Raw genomic sequence first — 17,353 nt, forward strand, 5'->3', positions numbered from 1 at the left:
GCACTTCTGGAAAAGCAGATGTAAGGGTAGGAATCAGATGATTCCCAATGCTAACTAATCTTGAGTGTCCTAGTTTCAGATGAGTCCACTCCATAGAAAGAGCACCTGGATGTGTTTATGTGAATGTGTGTGAATGATTGTAAAAGAAAGGGTTGACAAAGGGCTTTCTGCTAATGATTGTTTCTCTGTCTGCATAAAGCACGGCTCTGGGAGAGACTGAGTCAAAGGTTCAGGTTTCTTAGGGGGAAATGTGTAACAAATAAGAAATCTATGATCATTTGTTAAAAAAAAACAGCCTTTTTTTGTATATTATAAATTGTGCAGGCAGCAAAGTCCTGGTTCCTTAGCAACCGCCTCTTGGTGCAAAGCCAGGGCTGGAAGGAAATGTGCGCGCACACACACACACACACACACACACACACAGTCAGACACGCTCAGACAAGCTCAGACAGAAGTACACTAAAACACACATTTCACCACTCTCTTTTATGTGTGTTATTATGTGACACTACACATATTACTTTATTGCCACGAGAGTCATTATTTCAGCCATCCCCAAAACAGATACTTTTACAGGAGTACACATAATGAAGAATGAGTGTACTCCTGTGTGCACATGTTAGTATGTGAATATGTGTGTGTGTGCCAGAGAGCGGAGAGGAAAAGCAGCTCCACTTGTTTATTTGCTTTGAAATTAAACGCGGGTGTCGGAGCATCAGTGGTTCGCTTTGTGAATCAGTCAAGAAAATGAAGCCGGCTGCTGAGCTAATCCTCTCTTGATGAATATTTCATGTTGCTTCACAAAAACATCTGTAGATAAAGAACGTGATGGTGCACTACAGTAATGCTGCAGAGCAAACTCATACTCCCAAAGTGCCAACTCCGCTTTTGCTTCACAAGGGAAGGGGAATGATCATTCGCACTCCTGACAGTTACTCGAACACTCAAATGGTCTGAAAAAAAGAGAACACTATTTCTTTAACAAAATCTTATCTCATTGAGTTAACCTGATGCAACATCTGTATTGTTCAATACAAAGCAGTACCACAGAAATCTCCAATAATTGTCTCCTGATAAGAATATTTTCATGATGAAATGAGTAAGAAGAAGAAGAGTATATACCTATATGGCCTTTCCTGTGCTATGTATAGCTTCGCACTCACACTATATATATGCTCTGTCACACCAGGAGTTGACTGGCTCTGTGATACTTCATGAATAGTGTATCTAACCATTCTGGCTCTGGTCCAAGACAAACAGCATAGTTCTTCTTTAAAACTACAGCATCAAACGCCAATAAACACAAGATGTCACATGACAGCAGTGATTTGAGAGGAAATATGATGCTGTCATCAGTGTTGCACATTTGCAGAGTGAGAAACATCAAAGAGGGCTAATTTTCTTGGAATCCCACCAAAAGGGGGCAGCCAAGGCAAACCCTGATGAGCCTCATTGGAGGAGGTCCCCTTCAGTTCAGCATCATTTTAAACAGATTTCTCAATGAAGAGAAATTTGAAACATGCATACCTTCTGCCAGGAGAAAGCGGAGGGGGGGGGGGGGAGCTGCTGCCATAAATCCATATAAGTCAACCTGGTTTCACTGTGTGACCAAACAACCCGTGGTATCCACCTCCATTTATAGATGCTCCTAATGCGGCGCTATTTCCACACTGCTGCTCTCAACACATAGCTATGCAGGGCATTGTGGGTTTCCACTACATCAAAGGAAAGGGACTACATAACAAGGGGCTCCTATTATCATTCTTGTAGTCCCCTGAGTGGATGTTTGATATGAGCAGGAACAAATTAAAAGCATCAGCAGGCTGGGATTTTACCTTTTTTAAGTACACACTGTATCACATAAAGCAACTGTTGCAGAGAACAAACTGTAGATACAAAAACTTATGAAAATAATCAGTGGCTGCAGAGTGAAATTAGTCACACTGCCGGAAGTGGGGGTAGGGAGGTTTACGATGTTGTTCCTCTCGTACTGTAGTTACACCACCCCCCTCCCTCCTTCTCTTTCCCTGAGCAGTCAGGTCAGACACCATAGCCAACCACCAGCCTGCCCCTGCTGTTCGCCAGAGCACTACGACACATGGAGAGGCCAGGTCCATTTCATCAATAGTAAACGAGGCAATGAGGAGACTCCTTCTGAGCCGCTCATGCAGCCTTACAACCGCCATTAAATACAGCAGCAGTGTGAGTAAGAGGCATCACGGTACTATGCACTGTTTGTTTTTTGTTCTAAAAGGTATCCTCCAGTCGCTAGACTATGTGAAGAATCTGCAGTATGTTTCAGACCGCAAGGGAATTAAGGGGGAGAATGTTGTTCTCGTTCCGCTGCAACGACACAATAACAACATCAGGATTTTCTACGGAAACCTGAGATGGGGGGGCTATTTTGGCAGCAAACAGAATTATGGAGGTGTAATGTGAGATAAGAAAAGAGGAACATATAGATGAAGATTAAAAGAACAAAAAAAAAACATGCAAGGATGTAAGTAACAGTTCTGGACCCCAAAAAGAATATATGGGACTGCATCAGAGCAAGAGGCGGCAAGCATCAGATAGCAAGCATCAGTTAATCCTCCGTCAGGATGGCCTTGCCTTCTTAAAGCACAGCATGCAAGGGGGGTTCAGGAACCCAAAGCTCGTCAACCATGGCTTACCCCTCCTCTTTCCCCACAGTCTGCATTGACAAAAAAAAAGGCTGCTTCAATCTGATAACAAGAGGGCTAGATTTCAACACTGCCTGTCTGCCTGGAGAAGGGTGGGGGTGTGTAGATGTGTGTGTGTGTGTGTGTGATAGGAAGATGGGTGAGGGGGTTCAAAGTTGGATTCTCAAAAAGCATTACTTCTTTATCGAATAAGGACGTTAGTGCTTGAGAGGATTGCAGGATTGCAGCAATGCTCCTCATGTGAATGCAAGTCATGTCCCGTTTGCTAGAGAGCACGCTGTGTTCGTGACTACTACACTGTTTACATTGGGAGGCTGGGGACACTTTTACTGCCAGCAGGACACTGCCACCTCTGAAGATGAAGTATTGTGTGAAAGTAAAAGGAGTTTTGTAAACTGGTATAATTTACCCAAACCAATCAGAGGTGTCAGCCAGTGAAACGTAAAAAATGATCTAATAAAAGATGAAATAGTTATTTGTAACATATCAAAGCGTAGTATGTTTTCCCTGCGTCATTGACGATAAGTAGGAAGCGTGGCAGACAGTTGGGAAATCATTCATTATTCACAGTGGGGCTCAAGGGGAGGGACGACATGGAGGAGGGTGTCTGGGAGGGTGAAGGTGGGGGTTAAACTGGGAGCTATCTGCTGGACCAATAGCAGGTGGGCAGGGGAGGTTCTAACCCTGATGATTGACATGTTATTGAGTCTGGAGCAGAGATGGTAAACAAGTCCTCTCTTGAGCAGTCATTCGGAGGGGGAGTCGTAACCATAGTGATTAAGCATGGCTTTTCCACAGTTTCGGGGGAAAAAATAAGTTCAGGGGAAACCTGAGCATACGTAGCTTACTCAACAACAAGCCTAAGTACAATTATTCCTGTAAATAGTGCTGACCCATAAATGGAATTTCAGCTAAAAAAGCAAATATGACTCGGGGGCTCGGATGAAAAAGAAAGGTGTTCTTCAGGAAATACTATGTATCTACCGAGTGTGATTTCAAAGACAGTTTCATTAAATGCAGTATAAATATGGTTAAGATAAAGCTGTGCATTCTTTTTAAAGTGTGCACAGGAAAATAAGAACATAACCATCACATGCTTTGCTTTGACTACGTGATTTTGATGGAGGTCACTGTATGTAGCTGCACATTAAGTGTCAATCACACCGCCTGCTCTTGCTCCATAATGTAAACGGGGCCATAGCTCCATTAGGACATGATTCAATTTATCTCTACATCACCTCAATTACATACCGAAGTATTCACTTTACTGCACACTACAGTAATCCACTGCAGTGTGGGGATGCAAAGCCTCCCACTCTGTGCAGAGTCAGGGCCGGTGAGCTCAGGTTACCAGAGCTGACAGCAGTAGCAGACAGTAAGGTAGCAGAACAGGCGCACAGTAGCACACGGAAGGCCCATCAGCGGTGCTGCAGCCCGGATCGCAGGCCGACCCCCCCCAGCTCCCTGAGCTCCATCAGGCCACATCCTCATCCGGCAACCCGATCCTCCCTGGGAGCCCTCAGCGGATCACTACAGACACTTGTTTAAACCACATCAGCCAGGACGGCCAGAGAGAGGATGCTAACTCCACTTCCAGCCAAAGGCAAACCGCATCAGAGATTCCAGCGCTGTCTTACCTCCACAGCAATAGAGTCTCAAGTGCCGGGATGGACTGATCTAATCTAAAGTGGTGTTTTTCACCTTTTCAAACAGAGTGTGTCTGGCTGCGCATGTTGGGCGAGAGCGACCTTTCTGCTGATCAGAGGGTGTTTTTCAGAAGGGGGAACACTGCACAGCGTCATGATGATTTTCTCGTGCAGACAGCTGGCTCAGGAAAGCTTGGCTAAATCTCTGTTCAGTCCTGTGCACAAAGGTGTGTGTGAGCCCATTCCTCTCCGGTCCCAGTGTTTCTGGGTCTCTTCCACTCCCATGCCCACTAAAGACCATCAATGTGTTTTTCACACAACTATGTGCTGGTCAGTGTGTTCAGGCATGCGTGGCATTTCCCCCTCAATCGCATCCAGTCACAACAACACACACACACACACACACACACACACGCACACCCTTCTCTTCTACCCTCAGGCCTCGGCCAAGTCTGCAGCTGTTGTTGTTGTTGTTGTTGCTTCGTTGGTAATTGACACAAGTATGCAGCAACGTCACATGTGAAAACACTTTGTGTTTTTATTACTTAAGCGGTAGTGAATGGTCTGAAAGCTATTAAAGGCACGTTAAAACAGTTACCAAAACATTAACAAACAAAAAGTATATGAATATTCTCATATTATTTGGCATTATTGATAGCAAGTAATTAAGTAGTAGCAGTCTAAAGCTCAAGCTCTCAATATTAACCACACTACTGAGGTATCTAAACACCATAACCTATTAACTCATTCTAGTAATTCTTGAGGCAATTGTAATCAAAGCCTAAAGAATTGATTGATTGTTTGATTAGATGGTTGACAGAAAACAAATTAAATACTATTCTAATATTGTTCCAATAGTATGTAATTTTTCTGGCAAAAATGTTAAATATGAACTAGTTCTAACCGCTCAGATTTGATGTTTATCTTTGACATATATCTTAGTAGAGTAAATATCCTTGGAATTTGGATTGCTGGTTGGATAAAACAAGCAATAAATTGCAATGAGCAATTTTCACTATTTTCTGAAATGTCAAAATAGTAATCTGCAATTAAATAATATAAACAAATGCACTGAATTCATGTAAAGAAACATCGAAAGAAATGTGGCATGAAGAGTCATAACAGAGGGCAAATAAACCCATTTGAGTCCCTTTAAAAAGGAGCAACATCACAAGGAATCTAAATGTTCATGTGTAGAGCTGATCAATGGGATCAAACCCTATAACTAAGCCCAGGCTGAATTTCTGAATCCCTGTAGGATGGACTTCTAGTAATCCCAAAGTCCCAGAATCCCAGTTCATCCCTCTACAGAAGCTCCCCCAGAGTCATATTTGTAGCATAAAGAATGGCCTCTGCTGCAATATTGCTCACTAAAACAGGCAACTCTCCAACTTATTCTGTCATTACTTGAAGAGATTTAAAACTGGCCCACTAAGCCATCATACAAATTTACAGCACAGAGTCATTTCAGCTCCACTTTGAGCAACAAGTCCAAATCAAATATCATTACAGAGATGCCTGCTCTGTGACTCTTATTACCCAATGAATGGCAAGTAGACGCATCACCCGCTGCATTTCTGAAGCGGATTTGGTCATTTGAAAGAAATGTATCTGCCAGTTTAATGTTTTTGTTGTTTTCACCCCTCTGGTTGAGCACAAAAAATGACATTAACAGAAATCTGTTGCAGGCACCGAAGGTGACACGCTGTATAGCTAAATAAGATGCTAAGATAGGCATTAGTATTGGAAAGGCAACTTCGGGGAGAACTCAGGCAATGCTGCTTTTTCACAGAGTCTGAGGTGTTTCCGCTCACTAAAAGTGGCTTCTAAAAATACCTGACTTCCCAGATCTGCTTCATTAAATACAGTGTGTTTCCTGGCAGTGCCGTACTGCCTGGCTGGCGAGATGTGTTGGCTGGCTGTTTTGCTAGCTGGGTGACTGGTTGGGGTTAGTGAGAGCGTGTCAAGCCATCACATCCTTTCAGCCTCGTACACATCACACTCTAATCCCTCTTGTGGATGTAGTGGAGACACCCATGAAGACAATTACAGAAGACTAATGCTTGGTTATTGTGTATAAACCAGGGATCGGCAACCTTTTTGATGTGAGGTGCCATTTTTTTATTTTCCTTTTAATCAGTTTGCCATGTCAACGTTAAGGTTAATATTATGTTTTATTATGACAGCACATCAATATTTATACCTCCAACAGATCTGTACATTTTGTCCCATCCATGTAGGCAATGTGCATGGCAACATTTAAAAAAACAGCAACATTTTACTCCCATAATCATTGTATTATATATGAAAGGAATATTCAAGACGGCTGCCATAAAGATCAAAACATCCACATCTGAGATGAAATCATTAACCTACCAACCTTGTTCATCAGCAATAAACATAACGACTTCTGCAAGGAGAGCAACGAGTAATAGCCAATCAGAGGCAGAGAAGGGCAGGTCTCCTCAGAATGAGGGTGGGGGAAAAATCGTTAATAACTAGCAGCCATAAATGGCTGAGAAAGAGGTAATTTGGCATGCAGATGAGAGAATACTTCAACATTTTAAAGAAACTCTCTTGAACACTTATTGCTAGTGTGCCATTGGTTAAGCTACCGCGTGCCAATGGTGGCACACTTGCCTAAAGTTGCCTCTCCCTGGTACAAACTGTATCCATCACACACAAGCTTTACAACGCAACACTGTACAAGCTGTACACATAAAATGAACGAGTTACTGCTTCATTTGGCTCAGACGCAGGATGTTTGCAGGCTCAGTCCAACACCTGGCTGTGTACCCACCTGTCCCCAGACAGGCAGCTACCCAGAGAGAACCTCCAGCCATATGTTGATTCTCAACACAATTAACACAGCACTTCAATAAATGCCTTGTCTTTATATGACTCTGAAATGTTGCAAGCAACCACAGTACTTTGTTTAACATGTTTACTCTATAGTGCAGTCGCAGTAGGCCACATTTGTTTCCCTCCGGCATTGGGATGGTTATGTTTAGGCATGAGGAGATTAGTTAGAGTTAGGGTAAACCAATCAGAGGCAGAGTAGGGCGAGTCACGTCTTTGCCATAGAATGAAAAATAAAACATTGCTTCTGGGATTTCTGCTAGCACACGTGACTGTTTCCAAGCGAGCAAACTGCTTGGCCCCCAGAACTGTTGCTTGCAGCGTTCTCAAGAACTGCTCGCCCGCATCGCTTGTTGATCCCAGGGAAGTGAAAAATTGTTCAGTTGTAACGTTAGTATATCCAGCATCCAAAAGTAAACTGCAAATTCAATGAGCTGTGGCCTTTAAACGGCCACTACCGACAACATGCTTGACTCAGTCCGCAGAGCCCTGAAACACTGCCACTGCTGCTGCACAGAGCGCTCTTCACTTGATTCTTCAAAGTTTATTAATATTGAACGTGTCGCGTGTCCATATTGCACCAACTGTGACACTGTACGTTCTTGAGTCCCAAGCAATACAGCCGTGAACTGTGAAGTGGATCGGATGAACGGTTCTCGAGATATGCGAAGGACATACCCACATGCAGACTGAGAGACAGACAGTCAGAGATTCCTTGGGTTATAGTTAGGTACAAAAACTAGGTTCAGCCTATCATCATCATCATCACAGCATCAGAATGGTAGTGGTGCTGAAGCCAAGGCCTATTTCTGTAGATGACCATCTGCAGCTTTGCACCACACGGTGCCCAGACTTCGTCCTGGCACGGTGTTCGGCATACATTCTCCCTGCTGGCACGACGTCTGGATTCAAAATGACACATCTTAATTTCACATCGACTTTAAGGAGGCCCTAATCCTGATTAAGCATAGCAACATTTGCCTTGAGCTAAAGAGCTGATGGGGATAAAAGTTTGTGTTCATTGCGAGCATTCCTACCAGGTTAAAATTGAGTACTTTGCAAACACTGAGAAGGCCATCAGTCGATTATTGAGCTGAGAGCCAGTGGACTGCAAATCCTGAAATTACAGTTCAGTTTGGTTACATTTTATGTGTGTGTGTGTGTAAGGATTGGTGTTTGTTTGCATGTGTGTGTGTACATGGGGGGTCATATTTAGGATCATGTAACCAAACTGTATACATAGCTTACATTGCAACCTCTGTCTGTATGTCTGACTGCAGTCTTGTCTTTCAGATGACAGTGGGTGGTTGTTGGCTCACTCAGACAGACTGCGGTGAAATGCTGTAGCTCAGCCCATTTCTCCAGTACATCTCCCTCTTCTCTTTGGGATATACGCCTCAGTGTCTGCCACCTCAGTGGAGCCTGACGTTCTGTACAGTCCTATTAGCCACTTTAAATATGACATCTGGATTTAGGGTTTCCTTTTTCCTCAACTTAATTTCAGTTTCACAGTAAGTTTCTTGAGGATACACACAGTATCCTTTTTGTGAGGCTGCACTTGCTTTTTTTAAAAGGACACGCTGCGGGTTCAGCACGGACAGTTGTGCCCAGAGTTAACATCTGTTACGACGGGGACACTGAGACTATTCTCTCCAACTGGATAGCCTGCGCTGAGACTTTAGGCTAGTCCTTTCAAGTGTAATGGTCTGATAAGATACAACAGTCCCAGATGGTATCACAGTAAAACGGTATCGTATTGATCCAGTATCTCTCGTATACAAAGCTTCATTTCACATGAAAGAGACCTTTCAGGGGGTTAGCTTTTCATTATAAACCTCATGCTTGTTTTGCCAATTTCCTATCTGCACAGGGAGTTAAAAGCTTGCAGCTACTTCATAAACAGCAGAACAACACAGAAGAATAAAGGAAGGCACTTACTGCAGACTGTATGTCATGTTTGCACACTGATAAGACCAAAGAGGGCCATTGATGGGAAATGTTTGGCAGAATTTAACAATGGGCTGGTTTGCACTTGATCCTTTTACATCAAAGAGTGTGCCTGTATACCTAAAGTAGGAGCTATATTTCATTAAACATCTCCTTTATTCTAAGTGATTATAGGTGACAATCAAGCACCCGGTGTGGCTTACCATGTAAATGTAAAGGCACCAATTACACGAAAAAGCCATCACAGTTCATTAAACAGTAACAACAGCACCAAATATGGCAGTTGCACAAAGCCCATGCAGTAAAAAAAACACCACTGTTTACAAGTCTCTGAACAAATTGGAGGTTGCGTCACCTTCAGTGAGTTTCACTCACAGGCTCAGCACAGAAACAGGACCTCAGTTTCAACTTAAGTTTCTGCGTTAATCAGATTTTACCATGACGCAAGTCTAACTATCACTTGTGAACTCAAACACAAGCAATACAGTCATGATCCAGTGGAATCCATGGGAATGACAGACTGCAGACTCTAATCTCGACCATATTTAGTTTAGAGAAAGGGTGTTTCTGGCAAATCAGCAGCAGTATAAACTGCAGAGAGCTGGACTCAAGAGCGTGGGGGACAGGAAGTAGCACGTTTGACTATATGGGCCCAGGACAACCATGTGGGTCAAAGGTCAGAGGCTAGAGGCCAAAGGCCTTAGATGGGGCAGACTACGGATAAAGCCGTGCCTAGCCTTATTGTTCCAACAGCAGAAGTGGGCAGCCGATGTGGATGGAGCAGGACAGCTGACAACTGCCTTAAACAGTCTCTAGCCCATACTTCCTATTGGCTGCCAGTGACATCATGGTTCTAGCCCCATGTTTCACCTCCTGTTTTTCAGGGTGGGCGGAGAGTTCAGTTCTTCCCCCGACTTCTCCTCCTCTCCACTCAACCAGGTCGCATTGCTCTCTTTCTCTCTCTCTCCATCACACACACACACACACACACACTCAGCTTCATGTGCCCCTTTTAGGGACCTCAGCAGCTTTCATGGCCACTCTTGTACAGAAGGAGGGAAGAGAGAGGGAAGGAAGTAGCAAGAAAACAAACGAAGAACGAAATAACTACAAGACAGCCATGCGCTCACACACACACACACACACACACACACACACACACACACACACACACAAAAATAAACACACTTCACATATGCTGTCATTTCTTTCAGGAAGGCCTTACTTAATTAACACAGGCAAAATGTGGAGTTTTGGTTGGCACATCATGCTATTATTGTGAAAGTCCTGGTTTGACATTTTCACAAGCAGACAGCTCACTAAATTACCAGCTGGGCTGCACTGTGATATGTCTCCAGTAATGAAACAAAAGGATGCTCACGGGGAAGGAGAGAAAGATACACAGAGAGAAAGAAACCCTAGGAGGAGGCATATTGAGAAATAATTGCTTAATATATAAAAGATGTGCTGGAAGAAAAACAGAAATCCCACATCTTTATCCAGTGTATTGAAACAGACTTGTAGCGAAGGCATGTGGCTGTTTGGAGAGGTCTTAATGACTGGGATCGATCCCTGTGCCAGACAGGTGTAACATGTCTGATGTCTGATTAGGGTGGAGGTGAAGAATGGAGGGAGGGAAGGAGGGGGAAAAAAGTGTCTGTAAGTCAGCCAGTCAGCTGACCTTCCTCTGCTCTGCCACAATCAGACGCAATGTTCAGTCCAGGATCACATCCCTCCACGAGAGTTTAGCTCTTAGTCGGATTAAGGAGGAGTCAGTGCACATAGGAAAGGTAAAATGTCATCATAGCGCCGCAGGCGGAATCAATGGGGCTGCAGTGGGGAGTATGGACAGAGCGGAGGGGTTTGCTGGCACTGAGGCAGAAGGATCTGCTCTACTCTGCGTGGACTCTACAAAGATTAGACATTAAACCAACTTTAGCCCAGGCCAGCATGACAGAGCTCAGTAGCTTTTAAACTCCCTTCCATCTAGTTTGTCCCACAATGAAGATGATCCAAAATGCTGCATCCTCATCATTAAAAAAAAAAAACTCCACAAGTGTCAACATCCAGTAAATTTAAGCATTTAAAAAAGGATGGCACAGAGGGCAGACAGGACAGATGCCAGCAGAGAAGCAGGGAAAATGGCACAGAGAACCAGCCTGCCTCCAACCACAGGAAGTGCTCCGCCCCCACGGTGTCAAACATTAGACTTCAAGAAATGATTGAAACAAAATACCCACGCTTCCTCCCCCAAACAAATAATGGCCTCCATTGTGAAATGCTGTGGCACACTCACAGTCAGGGGAAGCATGAAGACAGTTTGAAAACAGTGGGATTTAGCCCCCCCCCCCCCCCCCCCCCATCTCTTTCTCTGCTCTCAAGGCGACGGACAACTTTCTCCTTCAGTTGGGACATAGACGGGGGCCACGCAACACTGCATCCCACTTTGGAGTCCCCCGCTCAGAAAAATATGTCTTTGTCTTTCTGTCGTTACAGACCTCCCACAGCTCAACGGACCGGGCTGCAACAGTATTAGAGCACCAACAGGGGGCCGAAGCCATGGGAGAAGAAAGGCCTTTTTCCCCCTTGTTACGTATGGCATCTCATCAACTGTTGATGAATAATCAATGTGAACAAAGTCAGTGTTAAAAGTGATTAGTACAGCAATACATCTTTTCTCACAGCCTCATCTTTTGCTCATAAAAATATTTCAGATTTATTGACATTCAGCCCAAGGGTTTTCCCTAACAAATTACTCTACACCTGTTTTACGCCGTCCTAAAGACTTCACTCAGTGCGTCTGACATACCTGCAAAAAGAGTACACTGAGGACGACCAAATTGCACATCATAAACTGTAACAAATGGAAGACCGAAGGCTATATTTACTGTTCCACGGTAGCACTGCTGCTGCTCTCTCAGCAAGAGGGGATACTGGCGATTCAAGTATCTAACAGCACCTAAACTTAGAAAGATGATGATACAAAGACCTTTTTTTAACATTTAAACTTTTAATACATTGTTATCTTAACTACACGACATGAGCTGCTGTTAAATATTAACTGAGCATGCAGGTGCTGTGAGTTACACATTATCTAATCCTTACTTTTGAACAATGAGTCCCTGAAAAGGTGCCAGAGTGAGAGGAGGCTCCACACCTGCTAGATCAGTGATTTCCTCCAGCATGAGAAACATGAATGTGCACAAACTCACATACTTTTGAACAGCCGATGCTGGGCTGGCTGGCTTCAGAGAGCAAGGGGACGGATAGCTGGCAGAGAGGGAATGGGATCACGCTGCTCAATCAATGAGCCATCAATCACACACATACAGGGAGACGGAGTAAACACAGGAAACAGGAGACCTTATCCTTTAGCTACCATTCAAAAGAAAGCCATCAAAGTGCTGGCTTTGGCTCCAGGCCCTTTGCCAGGGCCAAATTTCCAAGCATTGCTATGTCTTGTGGTGGTTTGATTAGAGCTACTATTACTCTACCCTGGCCCCTCTCAGAGGAGTTGTGTCTGTGTGTGTGTGTCCTATACTGTCTGTTGCTATCCTAACTAGCCCACTGCTGCAGGGCCTCACTGTACTTTGCTGAGCTCTCAGACAACAAGGGGTTGTAAAAAGGCTGGCAAAGAGGCAGCAGCAATCATGTGGTGGCCCACCTCTGTTGTCTATTTGGTACCTCAAGGAAGGATGTGGGGAGTGAGCAAGTGAACACAATACATCACAGAAGAGATGCAACTAGTGAGTCTTATCATTACTGAGTAATCAGTTCATTCTTTGAGGCTAACACTTTATTTTACAGGTAAAGACTCTATCATTTGTACAATTTATAGGGGAAATAGAGACAATGTTCAATGGTACACTTCCAAACAAGTACTTCCAATTATTAATATAACCAAGAGTGCATTTTAGTTCAGCTGAATGTGAAAGATAAATCTCTCTACAGCCAAGCCTACATTTTCAAAATATATGAACAACAAAGTTCCCAATAGTAAATGAATAATCAATGAATGTTATGCATAAAACATTCCTATTTCCTTATAATAGTACAATATTACACAGTTCTTTCCAGACTGCTTTCTAGGAATTTATTATGAAATTAAATCCAATAAATAAGGAGTTAACATGTTTCCCATGGCAGTTAATTGATTTATCATTTTATTTACAAAAGTTCAAGAAATTTAAAATGTCAATTACAAGTTCTAAGAGATGACATCTTCCAAATCCCAAACATTTAGAATTTCAAATAATATTTATTATTATTTATTATTATTATTTATAAATTATTTAAATGATTAATTGATTATCAGAATTGTTGATGACTGACTTTTTTTCAATCTAAATATACTAATTGGCAAATTGTTTCAAAACTACATCAGAGAGTCTGTGGCAAAACCAGACCGCCCTCCAGATGAAAGGCACATTCCACTATTTCTTCCCAGCCCAATTGCGCCTGCAGGAGCACATTCCTGCTGCATGAAGGCAACACCAGGCACACCTGAAGCATGTTATTACTGCATCGCCTGTCCCCAAGGTGCAAAAACACAAGTTAACAGAGTTGTCTTTCGAGCCAATGAGCTCATCCAGCTCTTACACTGTGTTCTCAATCTGTCTTGGACGCAGGACTACTTTTAAGCCTTACAGTAGCACCATTTCTTTTAAGACTGAGACCTGAAACAAGAACAGTGACAAGCGGACTCAAGCGCAGCAGCTCTTGAGGCAGGCAGGGATCAGCAGAATTAATATACACAGTGAGGAGTAAACAACACCAGAGGACGTCCTTGTGCCCCTGAGCGGCAGTGACAGCGTGTCCCCCTGTCTGCACTGTCACTCTGTGTCAGCTCTCATTACCTGCAGCGCTACACGACCAGCACTGACTGACTGACTGACTGACCGGCTAATGGCATCTGCTACCTTCGGCTGTATGGATGAAGTTGCACTATCCCTGACCTCACTGACGTAGGCTCACTGGCCCTTATAAATATAGACAATAGATTATTAATTGATAATACATAAGAAACCAATTTCCGTCTTGTTCTTGATGTGCTAAATATAAATAATGTATAGTTTACAGAGCAGAAATAAGGGGATATGCTTTGAATAGCCGCCAAGCAAAACAACTAAACCAAATTACTGCCAATATAGAAACAAGCTGAACCAAACTTTCATCCCCTTCCGGTCTCCCAGTGGCAATTATTGTCTGCCTCGCTGCCTTCACAAAGGTCCTGTCGGCTTATTCACCAATGGCCATAAGTTATTTGGATAGCACTACAGTGCTAGGGGAAATTCAAATGAAAGGGTGGAGCAGGCCTGAATGTTCAACACCTCTCCCTTGACACAAGACCCCCCCCCCCCCCCCCCCCCGGTCCCATTATGCATCAAACGGAGCTGAACGCCCCTAACTCCCTGCAGAGACACGAGGACAGTGGCCGACACAATGTGTCGGCGGTTTAAGGGTAGACACAAGTCGGCTAGCGATGTGAGCGAGGGATCAATACATCTTGGCAGCTCCAACGCCTCATGTCATGAGGGTCCATGTAATATACTGCCTCAGGAAAGGAGAACACTCTCTGTGACCTCAAAGACAATAACATTTTATTTTATTTTTTAATCATAAAAGGATCTGTGCTGGATACAATTTTCTTGAAACAGAGAGCGAGAAACCGAAAGGAAATGCTTCCTCACACAATTAAAAATAAGTACGGTCTCTGCTACCAATAAAGAAAAGATCTCTCAAACTGTTTTGAGAATAAACATGAATAAATGTGTATACCACCCTCCAAGGGAAGGAAACAACCTGGAAGAGAAAAATTGTTGTTTGTATTTACTGGAAGACTTAACTGAAATAATAGTGCAAATAAACTAGTGTGCGCTTGACTGGTGAGCCCCTGGGAAAATACCAGAGGGGTAGATTTCATGGTGCGACTGGGACAACAGGGGGAGCATAAAAAATGATGTTTACAGACAATTCACACCACACAGATAAACAAATGCAACTCAAATGCAGGAAGTCTCTCTTCACTGAAGCTGGTGAAGACTTTGTGGAAGTGTTGAGGTGTGCCTGTTATTCCTCATTGTGATGACTGATCTGCTGTAGCTGCTAAGCGAGCAGCCTCAGGCGGAAGCAAAGCCCAAATTGGGCCTTTGTTCCAGACTGCACAGTGTCTCAGCAGAGGCATGAACAAAACACAAACACACAAAGCCTGTGAAGAGGCAAGAGTGTATGTGTGTGGGCCTACCCCAGGCTCCTCCTCAGCCTGAACAGTCACTCACTCTCACACACACACACACACACACACACACACACACACACACACACACACACACACATAACCAACTCCACCACAAGCGCCTATGAGCCGCGTCTCACCCACTCACACACATACACAACACACAACCTGACCCGCCTCCCCTCTCGCTCTCTCTTCTTCCTTAGTCCTCTCGGTCTCTTGCTCTCTCCTTCCCACCCTCATTCATAAAATGGCCGCTTCACAACTCCAGCTGCTGGCACGGAATTTAAGGATGAGGGGTCAGGGGCAGTAACGGGCTAGGAGGGACTTGTTTGTTCTATTTTTGCCCCTCCCTATACCATCTCTTCATGCACCCTTCTCTGTCTGGCTAACCGTTTCCATCCCGCACCGGCGAAGAGATTTGTCCTCCTAATTCTCCTCCTCACATATGCCAGCCTGCCTCATCCCTGTCCCTCTTCCTCCTGCCCCCTCCCCTCCACAACAAACCTGATACCCTCATGGCTTGGGAGGGAAACTGAAGCTATGCGTCTGACAGGGGAAGGCAGGCGCAGAGCAGAGCGGGGGCAGGAGCGAGCGCTGGTGGCTCCTCCTCAGAGGCCAGCGAGAGGGGAACGGGGACATTCTCAAGTTCCATCCCTGGAACACATCCTTCATGTTTCTGCAGTTTTACCACATCACACGCACACACATGCAGACTATCGAGGCTTTCAAAGCATTCATTGCTATAACGTTTGCTTTTTTCCCCCTCTCTTGTCTCTCTTTGTAGTCCCGAAATAAGGAGAGACGTTCGTCTTTTTTTTACCCAAACATTTTGCAAGGTGGTATTTGCGCAGGACAGGCGATCTATGTTAGAGGCGACAAAAGCGACAAACTGAGGAAGAGCAAATAGATTGTGTCCCTGAGCAGCTCATTCCAGTCTGCCACAGAGTTTTATAAACTGATCAATCAGACAGTGACTGCACACCAGGCTTTGGTTCGGAGGAAAAAACAAAGACTTCAGAGCCAGAACCATTCAGACAACACCACAGGGTGCAATAATAAGTGTCACTGTGTCTCTCTCTCTGTGTGTGTGTGTGTGTGTGTGCACATTTGTGTGGAGGATGTGTGTGTATCTAGTCTGAGGTGAATGAGTGCATCAGTGCTAATGCATCTGTTCCCACTATGCTGCTTTGCTTTGCTCTGCTTTTTTCTGCTGTAAGCACACAAATTAAAACTCACTCAAGCAAGAGCTTTAGCTGCCCCCCCCCCCCCCCCCCCCCTTCTCCATCCATCCCTCTCCTCCTCCCCTCTCCTCTCCTGCTGCTGCAGCCCCAAGCAGACGAGAGGACACGAAAGGAAGGAAAGATCGAGAGGCCGCAGCGAAGCCGAACAGACCCACCTCTTGCTGGAATAAGTTTTAATTTGGGAGGGTGGGGCTGGACTTCTGTGGTAGGACATGCACATGTGCCACACAAAAGGGGCATGTGTTTAGTCAATGGCATGCACAAACACACACAGACACACACACAAATAGGCAGACATAGTGACAAGGGTCAGTCTCGGGATACGAGAGAAAGAGTCAACCACATAGTTTACTCTTTGCTGCATACAGCTCCTCTCAAATGACATGTCTCTTGTTTCTACATCATACATCTAAATGAGGACACCGGACTTAACTATATATATATATATATATATAGCGTACCGTTTCCTGTAAAGGAAACGGTATGATCTGGTTATATAATCTGTATTCTAGTAATGGAACTGTTACTGTGCATTTACATCTCATAAAAGCAGCATATTTTGTTGTTCAGCTGTAACCAGGATATTGCATTTCCCCTCCTTAGCCCACAGGCTTCAGCCCACGCAGGCCACCTTCAGCCCACCCACCCACCACCCACCCTCTGCCTGTCTATGTTTCAATCCTGGCCCCACTCCACTCAAACTTTCCACAGATGGACACGGAGCTGTGTGGACGTGCGTTA

At 44.3% G+C, this 17,353-nt stretch overlaps 1 protein-coding gene across 1 annotated transcript in view; it reads right to left on the reverse strand.

Moving 5' to 3' along the window:
* The window catches only part of igf1ra (insulin-like growth factor 1a receptor), a 69,346-nt gene that overhangs the window by 19,482 nt on the left and 32,511 nt on the right, over positions 1 to 17,353 (reverse strand). The window lies entirely within an intron of this gene.

This window comes from Pholis gunnellus (assembly GCF_910591455.1).
Source record: "Pholis gunnellus genome assembly, chromosome: 7".
Lineage (NCBI taxonomy): Eukaryota > Metazoa > Chordata > Actinopteri > Perciformes > Pholidae > Pholis > Pholis gunnellus.